Here is a 27033-nt window from a genome sequence, read left to right on the forward strand (position 1 = left end):
CCTTCCCCTAAACAGAGCTTGGCTACTTAAGCGCTTCAGTGAGAGTGAAAGTCTCCACCATATCCAAACTAGGGATATTGAGTTGGTCACCCTGTTTGGGGAAGTCAAGGTCTCTAGTATAAGGGTTAAATTGTATTCACCTATTATTGTAGACCTGATACTGCAGCAAGCTGAGTTCTTCCAACGTACAGGTATTGATATTCTCCCGATCTGTAACTTGGGAAATATTAATCACTCCTCTGGGGAGGTACTAGGAAGAGATAAGATTAAGGGGGTAGCCTCTTCCCTTGAGGATCTGAAGATTCGGGTCTCCAAGGGAAAACGCTCGGTCCTGCAAGTAAAGCCACTTCTGCTAACGCAGACTGCCTCTCTTACAGAGGATAATGATCGGTGGAACTGGCTGCATAGTGCCTTAACTACAAAAACTAAAGATAACCCCAGATTGTTTCAGCATCTTTAACACCTCGCTGAAAATTATCTCTTGGAACGCGTCAGGGATTCATAGCAGCCCAGAGAAATTTGGACTCCTTTTTGCGTTAGGAGCTAATGTGATTTGTTTACAGGAAACTTGGTGTGTCAATATGTTGAATGTTTCTAAGGACTATTATGTCTTGGAAGTGCCTGCTGCCCCTTCGAAGAAAGGGCATGCCAGGGGGGGAATTGCCTGTTTATTATCTAATAAATTCCAATGGAGATTCTCCCATTATATTGATTCCAGTAAACTTTTCCATGCTATAACTATTGAAAACCTGTTTTATGTTGGCATAAAAGCGCCCATCGTGATTTTAAATGTGTATATTCCTCCAGAAGAGCGTTTTAATGTGTTAATGAAGCAGGTGTTTCGCTATGTTGACCAAATTAAAAATGTTTCAGTTCCCCCGGAAGTTATGATTGTGGGCGATCTGAATTGTAAGATTTCCAACGTTAGTCTGGAGCTCTTTAGGAATAAGTCCAAGGAAGAGGCATATTTTGTTCCTCAAGCTCTCTTTCCTGAAAAGTCAGTGACAAATAAAAGAGGGAAGATCCTGTTAAAAGAATTACTGGCTGTCGATGGGCTTATACTAAATGGGAGATTCCCGTCAGACGTCCCTGCAAAATGCACTCACAAGTCTCCCTTTGGGTCTTCCATCTTAGACTATGTCATTGCTGACTATGGCCTGTTTCCATTTATTCTTGACCTTAAGACTATACCTACCCCTCTGAGTGATCATACAATACTATTTGTAACTATTTCCTTAAATTCCCTGCCTACTGCACCATGGTCCCTTATAGGCAGTGATCCTGCCTTTCATGTTTCATCGGAAAGGTGCTTTTGGAATTCATCAGCCATTAATGGGGTGCAGGACTTGCTATCCGATACCCTTTTAGTTTTAAATGAGTGGCGTGGAAATGAAATAGTATTCTTTGAAGAATTTTTGCGGAAGATTATTTCTTGTGCTAATAAATCTTCAAGATCGAGAAGAGGGGTTGTAGTTCCTAGTACATTGTGTATCTTAAATAAAGAAATTAACAATTTAGTCCGGGAACAATATCTAGATCGAGGTACGGAACGTGGAAAAGAGATCTCCAGGCTAAAAAGAAAGAGAAGCAGACTTAAGTCAAAACTAAAAAAGGGCAAGGAAGATAAAGTCTGGATTGACTTAAGGGAATCCGTTGCTCACGGTAGGATTAGAGATTTTTGGGCAATAATTGGTAAGGGGTGTGGGTCTAGATTGAGCCCCTCCCCTATCCCTATAGCGGAAGAGGTATGGTCCATTTATATCCGGGACCTTTATGCAGGGAATTGTTCTTCTGATATTATCGCCTTTGATGATATTATAGGTGATGATATCACTATCGGTTTAACTGCAGATGGCCTCATGAACTATCCTTCTGAAAAGGAAATTGAGATCGCCATAAAAAATATGCGTGCCTCCGGGGCAATGGGTCCAGATGAACTCCCCATGACGGTGCTCAAACAGGATCCTGTAAGGTGGAGTAAAATTCTGTACCCTTTGTATAAAGCTTGCTTTATGTCCAGAACGGTACCCGCCTCTTGGAGGGGGAGCATCCTGGTCCCCATTTTTAAGAAGGGAACTAGGGATTGCCCAAGTAATTACCGGTTGATTGCTCTCCTCGATTCAATCGGAAAGGTTTTTGCAAAATGTCTTTTAGTATCCCTTTCCGCTTGGGTTGAGGAAAATAATATCCTGCCGTTTGAACAGACTGGCTTCCGTAGGAACCACGGAACGCTGGATAATCTTACCGCTCTTCATGTGGTTACGGATAAATATGTACAGGTGAGGCGGGGGGCAGTGTATGCAGCTTTTATAGATTTCTCCACGGCATTCGACAAAGTGGACCGTGGAATCCTGTGGAGAAAATTGGCTGCGCTTGGTCTTCCGCCTCATCTGTTGGAGTTGGTGCGGGCTGTCCATACAGAGACTTGGTGTAGGGTCCTGCTCGGGGGTGAAGGGGGGCTATCTGACCCAATTCCATTGGGTAATGGCCTTAAACAAGGATGTTTATTAGCCCCCCTCTTGTTCTCCTTATATACGGCTGACCTGCCCGCCGCTTTATCTGCCACAGAGGGCATCGCCCCACTGGTGGGGGGGACCCCAATATCTTGTTTGATGTATGCCGATGATGTTCTTATTCTTGATTTAACTCCCAAAGGACTCTCAAATCGGCTGCACGCTCTCCATAGTTATGCTGTGGCTCATTGCATGAAGATTAACATAACCAAAAGTAAAGTCATGTGTATAGTAGGCAAGAAGAGGTGCCGAGCGGCAGATTTTGGTTGGTCTATCGGGGGGCAAAAATTGGAGGTTGTAAAGTCTTATACTTTTTTGGGGAAAATCGTTACGGCTAATTTGAGTGAGAAGCTGCACATAGAGCATTGCTCTCGTAAAGCTCTAGCCCATGGCAAAGGTTTAAACTCTTTATACCATGCAACGGGGAAACGGCACTTCCCGATTCTATTGGAAGTGTACAGATCAAAAATCCCCGCAACTATTCTCTATGGTATTGAGTTAATAGATGTGAAAAAGTGGGACTTTTGCCATAAGATTGAGGGGAAACTCTTAAGATCGCTCTCTTCCTTAAATACTGCTTGCTCTCTGTCTGCCTGCAGGCTCGACTATGGTCTAAGGAGCAGTTGGGTACAGGGATTATGTGCCCTAGTAAGATGGGTGGCCTGTCTTGCGAGAGCAGAAGTTGGGACATTGAGAGCTCTCCTCAAAAGTGAATTATTGGGTAATTTCAAAGAGTTTTCTCAACTGGTTCGTAATTTTAGAAAAGCCGTAACTCTTTTAAAATTAGATGAAACCACTCTTTTTGTGTATTCCCCTTTACAGTTAAAACTTGTTTTAAAAGCAGCCTCTTGGGACCTTTGCTTTCAATCGGATAAAAAGTTAATTCGTGGAAAAAGGAATGCAGATATCCTTTTCGACACTTATCTGATGAAGCAGCCACAATTTTATGTGCGTTGGTCCCTTCCTCACGGTATTCGTAGATTTTGGTTTCTGCTACGCTACGATCTAATACCATTAAATCTTTTGTTATCTAAATGGTATGGCACCTCCTCTTTGTGCAATCTATGTAATTTGAATATTCAGGACTGTATGCATGTTTTACTGATTTGCCCGGCGCTATGTAAATTGCGTACTAGATGGTTAAAAGTTATTTGTCTCCGTCTGGGCATTCTCACATTGAATGATTTTGTACATGCACTTTATTGTCCCCCCAATGAAATGTTCTGCTTCCACATTTTTAAAATTTTTAAAGGTTTTTTAGCTATTTATTAATAATCCATGGAGATGTCTTTTGGCTTGTCAATTTTTTCAGTTCTGTTGTGTATGTTAGCTTGTATTCAATGTAGGTATTTTTAGGGCAGATTTTGTTTGTATAATGCATTATATTGCTTGTATCTTTGTATATTTTATGTGGCCCTCGGTCGAGAGCCAAAACATAATAAACAATTTGATTTGAAATTTTGATAGTAGTTAATGTTTTTTTTTTTCTTCAAAATTTACAAAAACAGATTGTCGAAAATCGAGAACAAACATTGTGCTGTTTATTGAATTCTGTGTTAGAGAAATGTAGTAGTGATAGAAAAATAGAAAGTGTTTCAGAAATTAGGAATCTTGTAGACATATGTTCAGGTCAAAATCAATTTTCACAGAATATTCAGCAGGATTGTCAGGAATTTTTAATGTATATGTTTGATGTATTGCAAGATGAAGGAGTAGATATAAAAAATCTTTTTAGCCTTTCTTATCAATGGCAACATGACTGTGATAACTGTGCTTCATCAAGTACTACTAGAATAGACTCTGAAAGATTTATATATTTGACTTTACCAGACTGCAAATCAGTGCCTTTTAATAATCTAGTTAAAGCAGCGGATCACAATATGGTGTGTACCCAATGTAACTCTGCAATGCTGTCCACAATATTTCTACAAAATGATGGTCACTATGTCATTTTAATGTTCCAACGATGTAGACCTGATGAAACTAAATTGTCAACTTCTATTAAAAATTTTGTGGCTTCTCAGTTATTGATATCAGGAAAAACCTTTGCAACTGTAGCTATTATTTTTCATGACGGTCCTTCTACAACATCAGGGCATTACACATGCTATTTAAAAACTTCTAAAGGTTGGACCCAATGTAACGACACTCATTTGACTTTCAAACAACGTTTCCCTTATGGCTTTATAAATTCATACCTAGTGTTTTTACAGCCAAAATTTAGGTAAAGGTATTTGGCCTATGAAGACGGGAGGAGTACTGATATATACTCATACATCTGACACTATTTGGCCAAATGGAAAGGTGCAGGAATGAGTAAAGAGTCATGACTGAAAAAAAGGAGTATATGAAAATATTGAGAATATTTCAGATGTTCTTGGAGTTTTTCTTCTAGAAAGTCGATGAAATTGATTTTTTACTGAACAGCAAAGTACTTTGCAACGAGAAAAGGACCTCCATGATATACTATTTGGCCTCAAGGAAAAGTAAGTCAATCAAACATTAGTGTACATTTGTCATTTGTTAGTATCTAAGGTTTTTTTAAAAACACAATCTTTTAGATTGTGTTTTTTTTCCCGCTGTCATATGATGAGTAATTTGAACTCACTGTTTTAAGTGAAATTCAATATATTCTGAGAACAGCAAAAATAAACTATGTAACATGTTGTACAAGTTATTCTATACTTTGGATTGTGTAAATTAAATTGTATTCCCATTCTCTGACACTCACTTTCCTTTTTCCATCCTCTTTCAGCTCTTTTAACTCACTTATAATGTCTTTCTCTCACTCTCTGTAACCCCCGTTCCCTTACTCCACTTCTTTGACAAGCCCTCATTTTCATTTCAACTGTCTGCATCACCTCTCTCCCTTGCATAACTTTTCAGCTTTCAGTCTCTCTGCTTTACTTCCCTTTTCCGTATTTTCCTCCTTTGCTCTTTTAGTAATTCCTGTTTACTCACTCAGCACTATTATTGCACTCTATCACTATAAATCACCCGATCTCCCTCGCTTATCTTTGTTTGCTCCTTACTTTTGACCTTTTCTATCTATTTTTCGTTCACTACTTCTATGTCCTCAGTGCCTCACTCTCCTTGTGTTATGTTCACTTGTGTTTATCTACCTTCTATCATTTCTTTTACAACAACTTCACTGCTCCTCTCTCATCGTTCTTCATCCCATTTCTTTTACTCTGGTTCCATTACTATCTCTCATTTCCTATCTTTCACACTGTTATGATTTTTAACCTCTTCATTTGTATCTTTTAATTTAAAATACATATTTTACTAATTATAACTTATTTTTTCTGCTCTCTTTCACAGATATAAAGTGTACTAAAAAATGTAATTTAAGTTACATTTATTATATGGTAAGTGTGACTAAAAAAATGTAGTTTGTCATCACCCTTTGCTTTAAGCTCACTAATATTTTCTCAACCAACCTCACTCCTGTTTCTTTACTCTGCTTCCCTCACTTATTCTTATTCTCCATGTCTACTCCAATTTCCCTATTTCCCCTCTCATATTCAACTTCTTTCAGTCCCTATTCTTTACTTCACTTACCCTCTGTTCTCTTCCTTTGCTTCTTCACTCATTCTGTTTTTCTTAATTATTTACCTTACTCCTACACACACACCTCATCCCCGTCCCAACACATACACACACCTCTGACATACACCACACACACACATCACACACACACCTCATACACAGAAAAAAATCCCCCCACACACACACTTCACATACACACACACATTCCATTCAGGTACTGTTACCTTTATTTTCTCTGTCCTTTGTGTTTGTCACTCCCCATGTCTTATCCTAATTCAATTTGTCACTCTCTTTCACCCCTCTTTACTTATACTAACTGGTCTTTTCTTACCCTCCCTCACCGTTATTCATTTATCCCAGTTACGCCACTACCGATCATTCTCAATTTTTTTCTGTCCTATCGTTTTCTTTCAACACCCACTCACATTCTCCCACTATCTCTAGTTTAGTGTTCTTCCTCTCTCTTCCCTTCTTTCGCTCCTTTAGTGATTTTACTTTTCTCATTTTCACCCTATTACACATTGTCTGTTTTTAACTATGTAGTAAACAATCCCTCTGTGTTTCTCCCTCTAGCTATCTTTCTCTTAACATTACTCTATTTGTGTTCTTCCCTCATGCTAACTTCTTCATTAATTTTTTTTCTTTTTTTTTTGGGTGCACTCCCCGGTGCGCGCCCCGGTGCACGTACCGGTACGCGTACCCTGCAGAAAAAAGATTGACACAGATTCTTTAAAAATATAAGTTTATTTTTATAAAGTAAAGGTAGTTCTAAAAAGAACTGTTTTTTTCTTCTTTATGTTGTTTTATATTTTTTTTATGTTTTTTGAACATTTTGTACTTTTTTTTGGCTTTTCTGAACACTTTTATATTTTTTTTGTATTTTTTATGGGGAGAAACAAAAAACAGGGAATTGTAATTGGCTCAACTGGAGCATGAAAAAAAATCTGGAAAAATTAGGGGGTTTTTTGGACACTTATGGTTATCACCAGAAACCATAATAAGTTCAATGCTTTGCTCACCATAAGCAAGTAACTTGTTACAATATTTGCATAAAATTTTGTAATCATTAAACTTTGGTTGGATAGTAGCCAATGTGTCTCTTACCCCCGAACCCGATGGAGTGGGTTGTTTTGATGTTGAGCCTCGAGCCGATGATGGGGGTAGTTTACTGCAGAGGCCCCTAACTCTGCATTAGAGTAGTTGTTTGGATGCCAACGCATCATGTGGCGAATCATCGTATGATTCCCGAAGGAATACTTTTTGTTAGGGTTCCCCTGGATAGCTGATCACCACAAATTAAGCAAGTCACCTTTGCTGCGTTGACTTTTTTAAAACCCCTTGGGAGTTTGTAGAACTGCCATACAAAGTGCTCTTTGGGTTTGTAGGGCTGTTTATCTTCTGGCAGGAACTCCCTTGTCTGTGCCTCCTCTTCCTCATCCTCCTCCTCTTCCTGTTCACCACCAATATAATCTTCTGGTGGTCTTTTAGATGGTGGTGGTGGTGGTGGTGGGCCAGATGCTCCAGCTGCTGATACTACTGTAGCCATTTTCTGAGATAGAACTCGAAACAGGTCTTCCTCAGTCAAAGGACAAAGTCACAGTAAGGAAAAAAGGAGGGGGCTTTCATCATTTGGAAAACAAAAGTGTTCTGGACCAATGAAAAGTGTTATTTTCAAGTCACATGATCCAAGCTTTCATCATTTGGAAACCAAAACTGATCTGCACCAATGAAAAGTGTTATTTTCAGATCACATGACCCGATGCGCTTACGCTACGCGCCCCGGGGCGCGTCGCGTAAGCGCGTCCTGACGTTGCGCGATCGTATGCGATCGCGTGATTCCGGGTGCGCTTACGCAGTGCGTCATATGACGCATCACGCGACTACGCGAAACGTCATGATGTTGTTTTCGTTCGCGGGAATAGCGCTCTCGGGACGCTCACCGGTACGCGCCCCGGGGCGCGCCGTAACATTGCGCTTACCCGTGCGTTCACCGGTATGCGCCCCGGGATCGCTCCGGGGCACGTACCAGGGCAAACAATAACAAAAATATATATATATTTACACTATTTAAAATTTGTTATAAAAATTATTACTTTCTTACCTATAGATATTTGCTATTAAAAAACCTATGAAATTCACTGAAAAAACCATAGGTTTCACCCCAGTTATAGTTAGGAATTAGCATTTAAAAAACCTATTAAATTCACTGAAAAAACCATAGGTTTTACACCAGTTATAGTTAGCTGGAAATTTTACTCGTATAAAACCATTGAAATTCCCACGTTATAGTTAGTTGGACTCACTATAACTTGCGCGTGCAATGCACTGCTGATGACGTCACATATTACATCACTCATGACATGGTTAGTGACATCACTCATGACATCACTGATGACACCATCCTTGTGACAATCAATCAATCAATCAATCAATCATGCCATTTGTATAGCGCACTACTCACCCGGGAGGGTCTCAAGGTGCTTGGGGGGAGGGGTATGCTACTGCTCGAACAGCCAGGTCTTGAGTTGTTTCCTGAAGGCGAGATGGTCCTGGGTCAGCCGAAGGTGGATGGGGAGGGAGTTCCAAGTCTTGGCAGCCAGGTAAGAGAAGGATCTTCCTCCGGCGGTGGCTCTTCGGATGCGTGGTACGGCTGCGAGGGTGAGGCTGGTGGACCGTAGCTGGCGGGTGGCCGTGTAGAAGGTCAGGCGGTCGTTGAGGTACTTGGGGCCCAGGTCGTGGAGAGACTTGTGTGCGTGGGTGAGGAGCCGGAACGTGATCCTCTTGTTGACGGGGAGCCAGTGCAGGTTCCTCAGGTGGCTGGAGATGTGGCTGCGTCGGGGGACATCCAGGATGAGTCGGGCGGAGGCGTTCTGGATGCGCTGGAGTCTTTTCTGTAGCTTGGCTGTGGTTCCGGCGTAGAGGGCGTTTCCGTAGTCCAGTCGGCCGGTGACGAGTGCCTGGGTGACAGTCTTCCTGGTCTCGGTCGGGATCCAGCGGAAGATCTTGCGAAGCATACGCAGGGTGTTGAAGCCCGATGAGGAGACGGCGTTGACTTGTCTGGTCATCGAGAGGGAGGGGTCCAGGATGAAGCCCAGGTTGCGTGCGTGGTTGGTTGGCTTGGGTGCTGTGCCCAGGGCTGGGGGCCACCAGGAGTCGTCCCAGGCGGAGGGCGAAGATCCCAGGATGAGGACTTCCGTCTTGTCCGAGTTCAGTTTCAGGCGGCTGTCCTTCATCCACTCGGCGACGTCTTTCATCCCTTCGTGTAGGCAGGTTCTGGCGGTGTCGGGGTCTCTGGTGAGGGAGAGGATCAGCTGGGTGTCGTCGGCGTAAGAGATGATGTTGAGGTTGTGCTGGCGTGCGATGGCTGCGAGAGGTTTCATGTAGATGTTGAAGAGGGTGGGGCTGAGTGAAGATCCTTGCGGGACGCCGCAGATGACTTCGGTGGCCTCGGAGCGAAAAGGGTAGAGGCGGACTCTTTGTGTTCTTCCGGCGAGGAACAAGGTGATCCACTCCAGTGCCTTCTCTTGGATACCGATGTTGCTGAGGCGCTGGACTAGGGTGCGGTGGCAGACTGTGTCGAACGCAGCGGAGAGGTCCAGGAGGATGAGGGCCACTGTTTCCCCCTTGTCGAGCAGGGTCCGGATGTCGTCGGTGGCTGCGATGAGGGCGGTCTCGGTGCTGTGGTTGGCTCTGAAGCCGGACTGCGAGGGGTCGAGGGATCCGTTCGTCTCGAGGAAGGCGGTCAGCTGTCTGTTGACGATCTTCTCGATGACTTAAGCAGGAAAAGGGAGGAGCGAGATGGGGCGGAAGTTTTTGAGATCGGTGGGGTCCGCTGTAGGTTTCTTCAGGAGGGCGCTGATCTCGGCGTGCTTCCAGCTCTCCGGGAAGGTGGCGGTGTTGAAGGAGGCGTTGATGATGTTCCGGAGTTGGGGTGCGATGGTGGAGTCGGCCTTGTCGAAGACGTGGTGTGGGCAGGGGTCGGTCGGTGATCCGGAGTGGATGGTGTTCATCGTGCGGGCTGTGTCTTCGGTGGTCACCGTGGTCCAGGTGCAAAGGGTGGCGGTGGGGGGCGTTGGTTCGACGGTTGGGTGCGTGGGTGGGGCGCCGAAGCTGTTGTGGATGTCGGCGATCTTGCGGTGGAAGAACGAGGCGAGGGAGTCGCAGAGGTCTTGTGACAGAGTGATGTCATTGGTGCCGGTGCTGGGGTTGGAGAACACCTTGACGATAGTGAAGAGCTCTTTGCTGTCGTGGGCGTTGTTGTCCAGTTGTTCCTTCAGGGATTTCTTCTTGGTAATGCGGATGAGCTGGTGGTGCTTGCGGGTAGCGTGCTTAAGGGCGGTCATGTTGCCGGTGGTCCGGTCGAGGAGCCAGGCTTTCTCGAGGGTGCGGCAGGTCTTCTTGGAGTCCTTGAGGTCTTCGGTGAACCAGGATGCCTTCTTGCTTCTGGGTCTGCTGGGAGGGTTCTTTAGTGGCGCGAGGTCGTCGGCGCAGGCTGTCAGCCACTGTGTGAAGTTGCGGGCTGCTTCGTTGGGGTCCGTTGTGTTGGCGGGTGGGCTCTGGCTGAGGGAGGTGGTAAGCTGGTCTGCGGAGATCTTGCTCCAATTCCTGTGAGGTACCTGTTGCAGGTGGTGGTGGGTCGTGGATCTTTTGAAGCTGAAGTGGACGCAGCTGTGGTCGGTCCAGTGGAGTCCGGTGGCGTGGCTGAAGGTGATGTACTTGCTGGAAGAGAAGACGGGATCAAGCGTGTGGCCGGCGTGGTGGGTGGGGGTGTTGACCAGTTGCTTGAGTCCGAGGTTGGCGAGGTTTTCCAGCAGGGCGGTGGTGTTGCGGTCCTTGTTGTTCTCCAGGTGGAAGTTGAGGTCCCCCAGGAGGATGTAGTCAGTGGAGGGGAGGGCGTGCGGGCTGATGAAGTCTGTGATGTCTTCGCTGAATTGTGTGCGTGGTCCCGGGGGTCTGTAGGCGAGGGTGCCTCTGAGGGTCGTCCTAGGGTCGGTGTGAATCTGGAAGTGGAGATGTTCGGCTGCGGCGAAGGAGTCGTTGGCGTCGGTCGTGATGCGGATGGTGTTCCTGTGGACGATGGCGATGCCACCTCCGGTCTGGTTGATGCGGTCCCTCCTGATGATCTTGTACCCGTCCGGGATGGCGATGGCGATGTCGGGTGCAGAGGAGGCGTTCATCCAGGTTTCCGTGAGGAAGGCGACGTCCGGTGATGTAGCGTCGAGGAGGTTCCAGAGTTCCACGGCGTGTCTGTGGATGGAGCGGGTGTTGATCAGGATGCACTTGAGGTGGTTGCTGCTGGTGTTTGTCTTGGCGGGTGCGGGGCAGGTTCGGAGGCAGGTGAACTTGCAGGTGCAGCAGGTGAAGGGTCCGTGGGTGCGTCTCGGGGTGGCTCGGCAGCAGGCGTGGGTCCGGCCGGCATTGAGTGCGTTGAGAGTGGCGGCGTCGTAGGTCAGTCGGGTCGTCTTGCCTCGGCGGGGAGGGCCAGGGGTCCTGGCGCTGGGCGCGGGCCAGGCGCGGATGTTCAATCGGCGCTCCCGCTGCGCGCGTTCGCTGCGCGGTCGCTCTGGGGGCGTCATAAGTAAGGAGCCGGGAGGGAGGAGCAGCAGGGTGGCGGGAGCAGGGCGGCGAATGGAATCACAGGGGGGCGGGCCGCAGGGAGGCAGCGGCGGGAAATTCCAAGAAGCAGCGGGCAGCGGGAAATTCCCAGGAGCAGCGGGAAATTCCCAGGAGCAGCGAGCGAAGGAATCTGCAGGCAGGAGGCGGCAAAGGCAGGCAGGAGCGGCAGCCGTGAGTGGGGCGACCAAGCCCTGTGGAGGGCTGAGCGGTCACCCGTGACAGAGTGACAGACCTCCTTTCACTGTAATGTAACCCTTGAAACACATATTCAAAAATAGAAACTAAAATTTTCAAAAAAATGGAGATACCCATACCATTTACAACAACCAATTCAATAATTCCACCATCTATATACACATCCACTCATTCACCAACAGGAAACTTACACATACATACTCTCTTAAACAATCACTTATAGAAACACATACTAATTTAAACAGGAACTCTTAGAATCCCTCACTCTCACATATACTCACTTATATACATCAATATTCACATATACTAGATTAAAACATATGTAGTTACTGATAAAGACACTAGTGAGACAGTCATTCACTCACTAACACACACATATACACACTCATCCACCCATACAGTCCTGCACATATGCTGTCTTCAAAACACATACAAAGAGAGAGTCAGTCATTCATGCATCTATGTGCTAAGTAATACCCCCACCAAACATATAGACACTCATATTGATATTAAAAAAAATCTAATAACCCATATACCTACACATGTAGCTACTCACCAACCCATGCAGCCACTTATACACAAAGTGAAACATTAATACATATATTTAAATATTTAAACATTACTCACTAATATTTATTTTTCAGAAAGACACACATTCACTGGATGGTGTCATCAGTGATGTCATGAGTGATGTCACTGACCATGTCATGAGTGATGTAATATGTGACGTCATCAGCAGTGCATTGCACGCGCAAGTTATAGTGAGTCCAACTAACTATAACGTGGGAATTTCAATGGTTTTATGCGAGTAAAATTTCCAGCTAACTATAACTGGTGTAAAACCTATGGTTTTTTCAGTGAATATATATATATATATATGTGTGTGAATATATATATGTGTGTGTATATATATATATATATATATATAATATCTATATATATATATATATATATATATATCCAGTCCAATCTCACTCCAAAGGAACGGGTCCGACACTTGCTCAGTGGCAAAAGTTGAATTTTATTGCAATACAGGCTAAAGTCAAAATTCCTGCTTGTAATGGTGAAACGCTGGGCAGACACATTTCAGCCTTGCGGCTTTCCTCAGTGCCCGCTTCACTTGAATGATATTTTGCCTGGGGGCTCATTTTTAAATCTAAGTAGATCCTCACTCATTACTGCTAGCCAATCCTCCTTGGCTTCCAACTCCGCCGATCCTGCAGTGATGCATGCCGTATTTTCCATGTCTCCCGCTGTGAGTGTCGATACAGTGATCTGCATATTCATACACCTGGTGGTGTCACAAACATTGCTGGCCATGGAAAAAACACATATATGTCTGTGTATATATATATATATATATATATATATATATATATATATGTATATATATATATATATATATATATATATATATATATTCACTGAAAAAACCATAGGTTATAGACCATATATAGTTAGGAATTAGCATTTACAAAACCTTGAAAATTCACTGAAAAAACCATAGGTTATAGACCATATATAGTTAGGAATTAGCATTTAAAAAACCTTATTTTACTCACACAAAACCATTGAAATTCCATATATAGTTAGTTGCACTAACTATATATCGCGCACCCGCAATCCACTGCTGATGATGTCACATATTACATCATTCATGACATGGTCAGTGACATCACTGATGACATCACTGATGACATCTCAAATGACATCACTGATGACATCACTGATGACATCTCAAATGACATCACTGATGACATCACTGATGACATCTCAAATGACATCACTGATGACATCACTGATGACATCTCATTTGACATTACTGATCACATCACTGATGACATCATTCATGTGATAATACGATGAACCTCTTCAGACTCTAATATAACTTTAGATACACTCAGTGTAAACAGACACTCACAGACTGTCACTCATCCATGGAGTTACTCACACACCTAGTCAGTCATGCAAAGAATCAATCACACCTCCATTTCCTCAACTATACAGTTATACACACCTTACTTATTCAAACATATAGTAACACATATTTACTCTCTTATACAATCCCTGATACAAGTTCACAATGATCCATACAGCCACTCACACATTCACTAGCTCTTATGCACAGTTATTTATATATGTCAACTCTCACATGTACTGTGTTTTACATATGTACTTACTTTGACATGTAGCACTGAGATATCCATTCACTCACCAATACACTCATGCACACAGTCAACCGCCCATACAGCTGTTTCCACATGCACTTTTGAACCCATACATCTAGTGAATCAACTGCTCACACATTTATGCACAGAGTCATACACCTCCCAGCCACCCACACACACACTCAGTCTCCCATACAAAAATACTTGGGCAACCAATCAATAACCCATATAGTTAGTCATATAGCTAATGATCAACACATGCAGCAGATTACAGAACAACAGACACAATGATGCACAAATTAAAACAGTTTAGTCACTAACCCATGCACTCAGTGAGACACATTTAATCACTCACTCATACAGTCAGTCATGCACCTACTAAATCCTTCATCCAGACACTTATACATCCACTCATTCTTCAATATGTAAGACATATTTTAACTTTACAGAAACATACAGTCACTGGATGTTGTCATCAGTGATGTCATCAGTGATGTCATTTGAGATGTCATCAGTGATGTCATCAGTGATGTCACTGACCATGTCATGAATGATGTAATATGTGACATCATCAGCAGTGGATTGCGGGTGCGCGATATATAGTTAGTGCAACTAACTATATATGGAATTTCAATGGTTTTGTGTGAGTAAAATAAGGTTTTTTAAATGCTAATTCCTAACTATATATGGTCTATAACCTATGGTTTTTTCAGTGAATTTTCAAGGTTTTGTAAATGCTAATTCCTAACTATATATGGTCTATAACCTATGGTTTTTTCAGTGAATTTCAATGGTTTTTTAATAGCAAATATCAAAAGCTTTAAAATGTATTCTTCTTTAAATCGAAAAATAAATTTTATATGTTTTTAATACAATTTTTTTATGTATTTTTTTTAATAATTTTTTTTGATTCGCTCCCGGTCCGCGAACCGGGCAGCTTCCCGTTAGCTCAGTTTGGTGCCGCGACCCGGTCCGCGAACCGGTAAACGTTCCATTAGCGCAACTGCCGCGTTAGAAAACAACATCGTGACGCGTCGCGTCAGCGTGGCGTATCGCGTTGTCGCGTGATACGTCATATGACGTGCCGCTTTAGCGTACCCTGAAGTGAACCGGTACGCGAAGCGAGGCGCAAAGCGCAGCTTCCCGGAAGCGATCCGGGGCGCGGCGCGGAGCGCGTAACGTAAGCGTAACAGGTCATGTGACTTGTTAATAACACTTTTCATGGGTTCATTTCACTTTTGGTTTCCTAATGATGTAAGACTAGGTCATGTGACCTAAAAGTAACACTTTTCATTGGTTTAGAACTTTTGTTTTTCCCAAATGATGAAAACCCCTCCTTGTTTCCTCACTCTGACTTTCATCTTTGTGAGAGGAAGACCTTTTGTCATCACTGAGCAATGGCTTCATTAGTAGCTTCAGCTGGTGCATCCCCACCACCACCAGCACCTCCTAGGAAGAGAGGACCACCTGCTGAAGTTATCATTCAGCAAGAGGAGGAAGAAGAGGAAGAAGAGGAAGAGCAGCAACAGAGGAAGTTTTTGCCTGAGAAGCCAGGAGGTCTCATGTCAAAGAAAACTTTATTTGGCAATTTTTTAAATATCCCCGGGGCCAAAAAAAAGTCAATGCCCGGTACGTAACTTGCCTTATCTGTAAGAAAGATTTGTCCAGAGGGACAGATAAAAAATATAGTTATGGCAATTATACAATGCATCGCCATATGGAGAGGTGGCACCCTATCAACTACAGTGCTGCGCAGTTACGTGGCCAGCAAGATAATCCTCCTTCTGTGGCCAGAAGATCAGTTGTAGAGGAAGTGACGGGACCAGAGGCGAGGGAGACGGTCCCAAATATACAGATGAGGTTCGGGGAAGTCAAACAAGTGTGCGTGCGTTGCAATGAGTTGATTTGCTACAGAGAAAGTAGCATCACTCTAATCAACAGAGCTATCGACAATCATACTTGTCGAAAACGCCCCAGAAAATAAATTATCTTTTTTTTTGTTGCTCCTGTTGAGCCCTTTACAATGAATTGTTTTCGTTTCCCCCCCCAAAAAAACCCCAAAAAATATAAAACCGTTCAAAAAATACAAAAAAAGTAAAAAAATGTTCAGAAAAATAATAAAAAAATATAAAACAACAAAAATAATTTCAAAAAAAGTTCTTTTCAGAACTACCTCCCCTTTATAAAAGAATTGCTAGAATGTTTAGCACTCTGGCAACCTCTATTTCTTTTGGTTCGCTTCCCGGTTCACTCGCCAGGTACGCGAACCGGGAGCGAACCAAAAAAAAAAAAAAAAAGAAGAGTAAGTATAAGGGAAGGAAACAGAGAGTAATGTTAAAAGAAAGACAGCTATAGGGAGTAACACAGAGATACTGTTTAATAGATCTATTTACCGAAGAAAAGATGGAAGAGGGTATAATTGTGAAAAACAAAATAGATAAGGAAGTGGAAGAAAAAAAGGAGAGTAGAAGAATAATAAACAAGAGTTTCTTAGAGAATGTGAGTGAATGTTCAAAATAAGATTAAAACATGTGGAATAACAGAGAGAAAAAACAGAAAGCAGAAAAGAAGAAGTAACAGAAAAGGAATGATTGAAACAGCAAAGAAATGTAAATAACATAGGGGCATATTATCAACATAGGTGATAAAATTATCGCTGCTTTTATCGGCAGAAATCTGCCACTAAAGCCGCTTTTGCGGCAGTTTTCTGCCGATAATGACTGCTTTTATCGGCAGAAAACTGCCGCTAAAGCCGTTTTTGCGGAAGAAAACTGCCGCTAAAGCCACTTTTGCGGCAGTTTTCTGCCGATAAAAGCAGCGATAATTTTATTGCCTGTATTGATAATATGCCCCTTAGTGTGCTTGAACTACAGAGAGAAAGCATAATGAACAAGTAGTGAAAGAGTGATCAGTCAGAGACAGTGAGAGTAATAGAGACGTAGTGAGTGAACAAGAGTGAGGAAGTATGAGAAGAGAGGGACTGAGAAAAAGAGTGGAAGGAGTAGAGTAAGTAAGTAATAGAGAAAGGAATGAGGGAAGTAGCAAAGGCAGGAAAGTGAGGGTTAAAGAAATGAAGTAGTGAAACTAATAGAAGTTAAATGTGATAGAAATGTAACGAAAAGAGTACAAAACATTTACCTTATAATTGTCGTTAACTTAGTCACTTGTTATTTTTATACTTTCAATCTGTGAAAGAGAGAACAAACATTTGAAAAATATTAAAACATGTATTTAAAAATTAGAAAAGACAAGGGAAAAGATTAAAGGACAAACAGTTTTTCAACAACTTTGACACTTACAGAAGCCTCTGCTTCTCCATGCCCCTACACAGTCCTAAAAATATACATTTTAAACTAACAGTATCTTGATGTAGATGAAGTGAGGCCTATCTTGCAACATGGTGCATCTTTTGCACTGCTGCTGTCTCACAAAAGTGATGCAACGGTAGCGCAAAAGATGTACACAGCCATCATAAAACTGTCCCTAACATTTTAAATGATTGTTTCAGGATGCCAATAAGGTGTGTCCTATCCAGAGGTTTGTTTGAGGTGAGGCCTACTCAGGGTTGCAGATGAAATTTAGAGTTGTTGAAGAGTACAGAGGAGATAATACATGTCCATGCCTACCAATGAAGTGAGTCATGTCCACTTTACTCTTGAACAAAGGCCAGACCTCCTCTGTTTCCCTGGACAGGCCTAAACTTGATCTGCACAATGTGATTCATAATATTAGGAAACACAGGTGATGTAATTGAAAAACGTGCAATTTCTTTTGCTCATTTCACAATCACATCACTTGTGTTTCCTTTGCTTAGGTATCTCATTGTGCAGATGTAGTCCAGCATATGAAAGAGTACGCAGAAGTGCAGCACTGCATGCAACAACTTTGACACTTACTGAAGCCTCAGCTTCTGCATGCCCCCTACACAGTCCTAATTATATACATTTTAAACTGACGGTATCTTGCTGGAGATGAACTGAGGCCTATCTTGCAACATGGTGCATCTTTTGCACCGCTGCTGCGTCACAAAAGTGACGGAACAGCGGCGCAAAAGAGGCGCACGGCCATCATAAATCTGCCCTTAGCATTTTAAATGATTGTTTGTAGATGCTGATAAGGTGTGGCCTATCCACAGATTTGTTTCAGGTAAGTCCTACTCAGGGTTGCAGATGAAATTTAGGCTTGTTGAAGAGTACAGAGGAGATAATACATGTGCAGGCCTACCAACGAAGTGAGTCATGTCCACTGCACTCTTGAACAAATGTCAGACCTCCTTTGTCTCCTGGAACAGGCCTAAACCTCATCTACACAATGTGATGTGTAATGTTAGGAAACACAGGTAATTTAATTGAAAAACGTGCAATTTTTTTTGCTCATTCCACAATCACATCACCTGTGTTTCCTTTGCTTAGGTATCTCATTGTGCAGATGTAGTCTATCATGTGAAAGACTACGTAGAATGTGAGCACTGTATGCAACAACTTTGACACTTACAGAAGCCTCAGCTTCTCCATGCCTACTACACAGTTCTAAATGTATATCATAAATACAAAAAGTACAGAATTAATTATACATGTTAAATGGTTTATTTTTGCTGTTCTCAGAATTTATCAAATTTCACTAAAAACAGTGACTTGAAGGTATTCATCATATAACAGCGGGGAAAAAAAAACACAATCAAAATGATTGTGTTTAAAAAACTTATATAACATAACCAATCAGAAATCAGAACTCCTGAAAAGTAACTTACTTTCCATGACGTCGAAGGATATCCTATGAACAGCTTACACTCTGTTGTGCTGTTATTATTTTCAGCCCGCCACTTTCTGAAAGAAAAGCTCCATCGTTTTGACAAATATGTTACATACAATAAATGACTTCTTGCTCTCTACCGCACTTTTCCACAAGGCCAAATCGTGTAAGAGCCATTTATAACTCTTGTAATTCTTCTTAGCAATTCCCGTCATTTTGTATTTCCGCAACTTTCAGAAAGAAAACGTTCAAGATCACTTTCACAATCCTGTACTAGTAATATCTCACCCTTCTTGCTCACTCATGTTCCACATTTCCTATGACACTGATACTGCTTACTATGAAGCAGACTTACACTACCTCTATGACTACTACAATTATTTAATTCTCTACATCACTTTTAATCACAAAGCAATTTAAAACAGTAGATAAAATTATATCAACCCCTAGAATCATTATAGGCCAGTTACCTACCCTAAATTCTCTTTTCTGAAAACAGAAAGTAAGAATATTTTTAAGTAAAAAGGCAACATTGTATCGTAGTCAAATAGGAATCATTTACGAAACAGCAGCTTTTTTTACATTTTCAATAAGCTGTGTAATAAGCGGATCTTGTCAAAGGACCATCATGTCATATAATAGCTGCAGTTAAAAATGTTCTTCCTAAAATAAACGACTGTGTAGCCACAACATTTGTAATTAAAGTTGAAGACTTACTTTCATGAGGTTTATATAGTTGGAATTTTAAAATGACATTATAACCAAAAGTTTGGTCAAATAATCTAGACAGCATTGCAGACTTACATTACCTCTACTCCATGTTTTGATTGCCTGCTTGAATTAGCTTATAAAAAGAAACAGTTTTTCTGAACTCATTCAAAGTGCAGTTATTTTTCCATGACGTTAAGTGTTATGGTAAGAACACCGTTTGCTTTGGGAAATACTCTGTTGTCCTTTAACTAATCCGTGCCCACCACTTTCTGTAAGAAAACCTTCTTTTTTTCAAGGAACTATTTAAAACTTAAAAATTAACTTTTGACTCTGTACTACACTTATCCTCAAGGCCAAATAGTGTAGGAGCCATTAGAACCTCTTGAAATTCCTCAGAGCAAATCCCGAGATTCCTTCCCTAAATTTTTGGTTTTAAAAACACCAGGTAAGAATTTTTAAGGTCAAAAGGCAATTTTTTTTTGAAAGTTAAAACAGAATTATTGCAGAATGACCAGCCGATTCTAGACTTTAAATAAGCTGTGTAATGTCCTGATGTTGTTGAAGGACCGTCATGATATATAATTGCTGCAGTTACAAAAGTCCTTCCTGATATTGACAACTGCGAAGCCACAAAATTTTTAATTAAAGTTGTCAATTTTGTTCCATCAGGCCTCCATCGTTGGAACATTAAAATGACATACTGGCCATATGTTCGTATAAATAATGTTGACAACATTTCAGACTTACATTGGCTACACTCCATGTTGTGATCAGCTGCTTTTACTAGCTTATTAAAGGACACTGATTTACTGTCTGGCAAAGTTAAATATATAAATTTTTCTGAGTCTACACTAGTAGTACTTGATACCCTACAGTTCTCGCAGTCATGCTGCCATTGATAAGAAAGCCCAAACAGGTGATCTACATCTACACCTTCATCATGCAATACATCAAGCATATACATTAAAAACTCCTGACAATCTTGCTGAATATTTTGAGAGAATTGTGTTTGACCTGAACATCTGTCTAACAGATTTCGAATTTCAGACACACTTTCTATTTTTGTTCTATCTGTGCTACATTTCTCTAACACACAATTCAACAAACTGCAAAATCTTTGATCCGAATTGACCACAATCTCTTCTTTTACATTTTCTAGAGAAAACAAAACATTAACCACTACATTAGCATAGCAGTTGACACCAGAACTGTTTTCAAATTGAAAACCAACAACATCTTCAACAAAATCCTTTTTCTTTCTGCTTATAATTTCTGGTTCATCGACTTTTCGTCTTTTTGCTACAACCTCCCTACTATTGGTCACATTTCTTCGTTTCCGACCTACCACACGTTTCTCAAACAAAGGATATTGAGGCAAATGTGGCGCATACTCTCTTCTTAACCTATTGTATTCCTTAACACAATCTAGATCCGCACAAATGTTTGTGACATCACACTCAATCAAGTACAATCCCGATAAAGTTCTAACTCGTGACAATGCCACATATGCCATACCCTCCTTGAACACAGAACTGCCAATATTCACCAATGCACTGTCTACACTTAAACCTTGCGATTTATGGATTGTCACCGCATATGCCAAGCAAACAGGAAACTGCTTACGGCGAACATATAAGTCTTTCACAAGCAAAAACCTAGCAGAGCAACGACCAATTAGCTGTACTTCCTCAATGCCATCAAATTTAATTTTTAAAAATTCAATTCCATCTCTATTTCTGTATTTCACAAAATCAACAACATTACCCATTGATCCATTTACCAGACCTCTTTCAACATGTAAATTCCTTCTTAAAATGATACGGCAATTTAAGCACACATTCAGAGTCTTTTCAAAACCTGCAGTTTTAGATATAGTCTTCTCTAATTAATCCAATTTTGATTTCAAATTCTCAGACAAAATAATTGTTGATCCCATATGCTCTTCTCTGTCAATAGCTTCCAGTTTCACAATCTCTTGGTTTTCTAAATACAACATTTTGTTGTTGAAGATGGCACATTCTGCAAGAGTTGGCATCAAACATATTCCAGATTTCTTCTTAGTAATTTTCTGAAAAATATTCTCAGGCACAACGTCTTGTTCTGGATACAAATTTGACAGTAATCGTGCATGTAAAGCTTCTTTCCCATGCTCGGTCACTTTTCCGATTCTAACATCTTGTAGAATATTCTTGTAATCTTCATCCTTCGCCTGACGCATATTTTCACGCAGTTCAGCATAATTGAAGTTTAACCATATATTAACGTTGCCAATGCTCCCTAGGCACTTCCTGGTATCTTCATGCGTGAGTATTTTGAACACAGGTTGTCCTTTCACTGGTGTCAGCTGCAGAAGATCACCGAAAACAATGATGTGTTTGCCACCAAATAACACATCATACTCTGTTTTGAGAACTTCTTGCATTCTCAAATGCACAAAGGCAAGCATGACATTGGAAACCATGCTTACTTCGTCAATGATAAGAAGTTTCATTTTCTTCAAGACTCTTGAAACTTCACAACAAGCATCTCCAGATAACTTGTGGTATTGTAATTTGTTATCATGCTCCACTGGCAGCATCAGTAGACGATGCAAAGTAATACCTTTAATGTTATGTGCTGCCAGTCCAGTTGGAGCCGTGACAACACAAGACAGCGATGACTCAGTCCTTTTCTGCAAATAACATGAAATTGCTTTAATGAGGAAACTTTTTCCAGTTCCCGCTTCTCCACTCACGTACAGTCGGACAGGCTTCAACGACGTACATGAGCACTCTTTCTTCTCATGACTTAATCCATGATCAATTTGGTTGGTAACTTCGTCATATATTTTCCTCTGCTCAACGTTGAGTTGTCTTTACAAGTCTTCTAAGTTAACCGCATCCTCCTGAGCATGTGCCATGGCTCTGGCAGCTTCATTTTCGATAACTGGTCCTCCTAGTGGATCCTGACTCAATGAAACAGAACTCTGACTGTCCTGAGAACTGTCTCTAGCAATCTCGGCTGCAATAGTTGCTTCCTGCTCGATTTCCGCATTCAACATTTCTAGATATTTGGGAAAAACAGGACATTCTATGGTCTCCTTGGCGGCATTGAAAGAGTCTTCGTAACAGAGGAAATCTCCAAGCAGTTCCTCTTCTGCACGCCAAGGCTTGAAAAGTTGCAAAAGTGCTAAATAGAAAAACTCTTTTTTTTCAGGAGATTCGCCACTCAATTTTCGATGGTTTACCAAGTGGCATTTTCTTTGCTTGACCAGACATCCCTCACTTCCAATTACAGCATACACTCCTTTATCAATATCTTCTTTGATGTTCCTCTTGAATATGTAATTTTGTAGAACCTCATACAGACAAACATTCTCGAGGTGACTGCTTCTATTTGGATAATATGTATCCAACATGTTGGTCTTCAAAATATCGGTACTGTTTGGCATAGAGACTTGCTGAAGACAACCGGTCAGAACATTCGTAAGCTCCGATTTCTCGATGTGACAACATCTTCAGACTGAAACTGTACAACTTCTTACTGAGGCTCTTTTCATGGGAAATGTCCTCCCACATATCCTTCAATTCTGTCTTTTCTTTTTTGGTGATGTAAGATGTCACATACCGAGCCACAGCCATACAGTTATCAGCCACAAACTGTATATCCATGTTAGCATTCCACATGGACAAAATCACTGGGTTGTAGTCGTTGATGTACTTGGACTCTTCGTTCCTTTTCAAATTGTATGTGTTTTTAGGTGATTTCTTCATCACATTATGTCGCAGAGAAGACATCAAACTGTTCACTCTTCCTTTAGAAATCACCGGTCGTGGAAAGGCGAAACGACATTTGGTGTAGAACTTGTCCTTGTTTCTGAATTTACGACGACAGTACTTTCCACAACGATGGCTTTGGAAGCGTAAAACTTGTTCTCTTAGGCTTTTCTCTTCCTTTGCGTTTGGAACAGCACATGTACAATACTGTTCTATGAAACTCATCACTAAGTCTTCTGGATCTGTTCCAAATTTAGGTGCATCCTTGATCCACAGCAGCATATGTATATGAGGAGCACCTCTTGCTTGGTACTCCTTTCTCCAGAAGAAATCCAACACCTCTCCAAGAGGTGGATTTTTCTTGTTCATGATGAAAGACATCATAGCTTCAAATCTATGATTGAAGTACCTGCATACATTCACTGGATCCAAAGAGCACAGTTCTCCGGGTGTCTTGAATTCGATATTTTCAATGTTTCCATTTGCCTCTCGTAGAAATTCAAGTAAGTCTTCCCAGCCATACTCGGCACAGCTGAGAGTGAGGAACCATGTGGGAGTTCCTAAGTTCCTCAGCATACATTTTAAATCACCATGACGACGGTACCACATTGACTTTATCCATAAAGTCACTTGCCGAGATGTTTTGCATCTGTATACCACTTTTCAAGATGTGGTTCACTGCATATGACAGTCCAGACAGATCGCTTTCAAACAGGAGATGAAACAAATACGGAATGCATTGTCGAAACCTAGGATCTTCTGCATACAATCGTAAAGTCCGGTATTCAGAAGCAGGAATTTGATGAGGTCGCTCATCATATCTTCCTCCTTGACCTGTTGGAAATAGCTGTGGGAAACACCGAGCTTCCAAACTTTCCTCCCAAACACTAATTGGACTCCCTTTGGCTTGTTTCATTTGAAACAACTCAATAGCATTCCCCATGACTTCCTTGGAATGCAAAGGATGAACACTATAATGTTCATATATTTCTTCACTTTTAGAGGGTTCTACTTTCTCAATTTGACCACCACACAAATCACTATCCTCTTCTTCACTTACTTCCTCTTCTGCAACATATACATTCTTATAGTACATATTGCTTATTTTCAAATACAATGTTGCCTTTTTGACTTTCCTAACATCCACTAAATCTTGCCATATTTTCTTACTCTTTGTCGGAACCCCATTAACTAAGATAACCAGAGGTTCCTCTTCCACTTTTTCTACTCCAATTGTATTAATGTTTTTCTTCAAATCTAGAGGCAAATAAACAACTCTTCCCTTTAATCCTCTCTGTAAATCTGATGGAGGCAATCTCCCTGTCTTTGGCTCCATTCTTACAATAGCCTGAAAGGGATGGATACTTTGAATCAAAATAGATTCATAAGTATTTAAATCCTTCAATTCAGAAGGAATCTCAACCAATTCCAGATTATTATGAACCGCTCTAGCGGGCATCCGGTTTTGATTTAATTTGTTACAACAATAAGTACACACACGTTGATCCAATCCCAAATCAAAACAATTTTCTACCATCAAGTATGTTGCGAAATCCTTCCATTCACAATTATTTTCCCTTTCACTTTTCGCATATAAATCCACTAACTTAGTCTGATTCTTATAATAAGTGCGTCGACAACACACACAAGTGAAATTAGGCCTCTCACTTGATTTCACCTGAAATGTGGCAATTTCCTTCTGAAAATTATCTGTACTGGAAACTTGTACACTATCTTCCACATTACCCTCTTCTTCTGGGTCAATTTCAACATTCTCCTCTTTACTTCCAAAGTAACAAAACTCAATTTCTTCACAAATATTCTTCACATCTACTTCAGAACCATGCAAAAGAGCAGTGCATAATTGTTTAAGCATAATTGCTGGACTCTTAGCATAATACAACATTCTAACTAATTTCCTCACTTTATTATGATGCACTGCTAGCATCCTGAAATGATGAAAAACACTCTGGCATACTCTCCTGGAAAGACAAGCCAGTGAATGACCATGCAAACCTGTCACTTCTCTCACTCTGCAAGGATCTAATTCTTGCAATAACATCATTTTCTGCTTCAAACTTTTCTTATTAAATGTCCGTACAAAATCACAAAGCAAATTGATGGAATCCTGTCGCACACTGCAAATACTACTACACTTCCAGGTGTACACAGGTCCCTTAGGACGTCTTCCTAAAACCTCATTACCTAACACCTCTTCTGCCTCTGTTGTCACAAGTTTTTCTTTTTCAACTGGACAACCATCTTTCACCTCATAAGCTCGACCACTGGTGTCAACTGCATGCACCAAATCATTATCCTGGAAATAACTCTCCTCATTAAAAAATGCCTCACAACTTGAACTATGCATCCATTCTCCTGAAAAAACTTTACAAAAATTAATACGATTAACTGTTCTCTTCCATCTACTATTTCTTTTGAAATCATAAATTGCCTTGTTTAGCTTCCTAATTCTATTGATTATCAAAATAAATAACTTTCGCTTAATTTCAAATGCCTGATCAATTACTTTCTCAACTTTTTTTTTCTCTTATAAAAAACCACTTTCTGTTGACCTTTCTTAATATTTTTTAACAAATTGCCAATTATCCTGTTGCGGAACATTCGTCTACGAATGTCCCTAAACTGATTTTTCCTTCTACTACCATGCACAGAGTTATCTCCTGCTCTAGCAGTAACATTTTTGATTGGCCTTTCCTTTCCGTTTAAATTGGTTCTCTTTTTCCGGACTAAAACATTTTCTGTAGTACTACTTTTTTTCTACAAATGTTTCTTATGAATGATTTCGTTGTCTTACCCGGAGCTTTCTTGGTGACTTGACGAGTTTTTATTGTAGAGGACTGCTGCAACAATTTATTAAGCTGCTGTCTTTGACGTTTTGTAGCCTTTCGGATTCTACCCTTAGACGGCATTCTCTAATTTCGAAATGATCTGCAGTTGAATCTGTGGTAAAATATAATAAATTTTTTTATTAACCACTATTACCGAACAGTAAATCAATAACAGTCGTCAAAAATTTAACACACTACTTGTCATTTTTACTTAGAATAATTTTTAGTGCATTGGCAAATTTAGTAGTCACAAATAGTAGCAAAGAAATGGAATGCTTCTACATTTTACCTGTGCTGTTTTATATGTGAATCTGAACTAATTTTATGAGCATATTTGACTATTTTATTAAAGACACTACACACAAGCTGTTTTTGAAGTTGTGTTTAATTTTAAATGAAACGGTTTACATGTTTACTTTTCATTTCCAGTAACTTTTAAAAATAAATGTTTATAGTTCCATAGGCTCGAGCAGGTCAGCTTCCCACCCTATGTCATACAATTCTGACAAATCGGCATCCTCATCATGTTCTTCATCATCCTCAGGATTTAAATCATCCAAGGGATCTACTTCCACTGACGTCTCAATGACAAGTTCAATGATAAGATCGAGATCAACTGATTGCTCATTATCACTCATGGTTGATGTTGTCGTTATCTTTAAAGAAAGAGAACAACAATGAGATGTTGCAGAGTAAGAGACAAATCTCAGAGACTATAATAGTAAAATTGTTTAACAAGAGTAACATTTTGCAGCTATTATTTAGCCATGTCCAGCGATGCTGAGGAGGTGAGGCCTATGTCCAAGTTTTCAGTGAACAGGACTCATCTCTTCTTAACCTTGGATAAGCCTCACCGACTCTGTGTCCCCTGCTCATACTTAAATGTAAAGGGGCAGATTTATGTTAACTGGCGCATCCCCACGGA

Source organism: Lissotriton helveticus, chromosome 4_1 (genome assembly GCF_964261635.1).
Source record: "Lissotriton helveticus chromosome 4_1, aLisHel1.1, whole genome shotgun sequence".
Classification (NCBI taxonomy): Eukaryota; Metazoa; Chordata; class Amphibia; order Caudata; family Salamandridae; genus Lissotriton; species Lissotriton helveticus.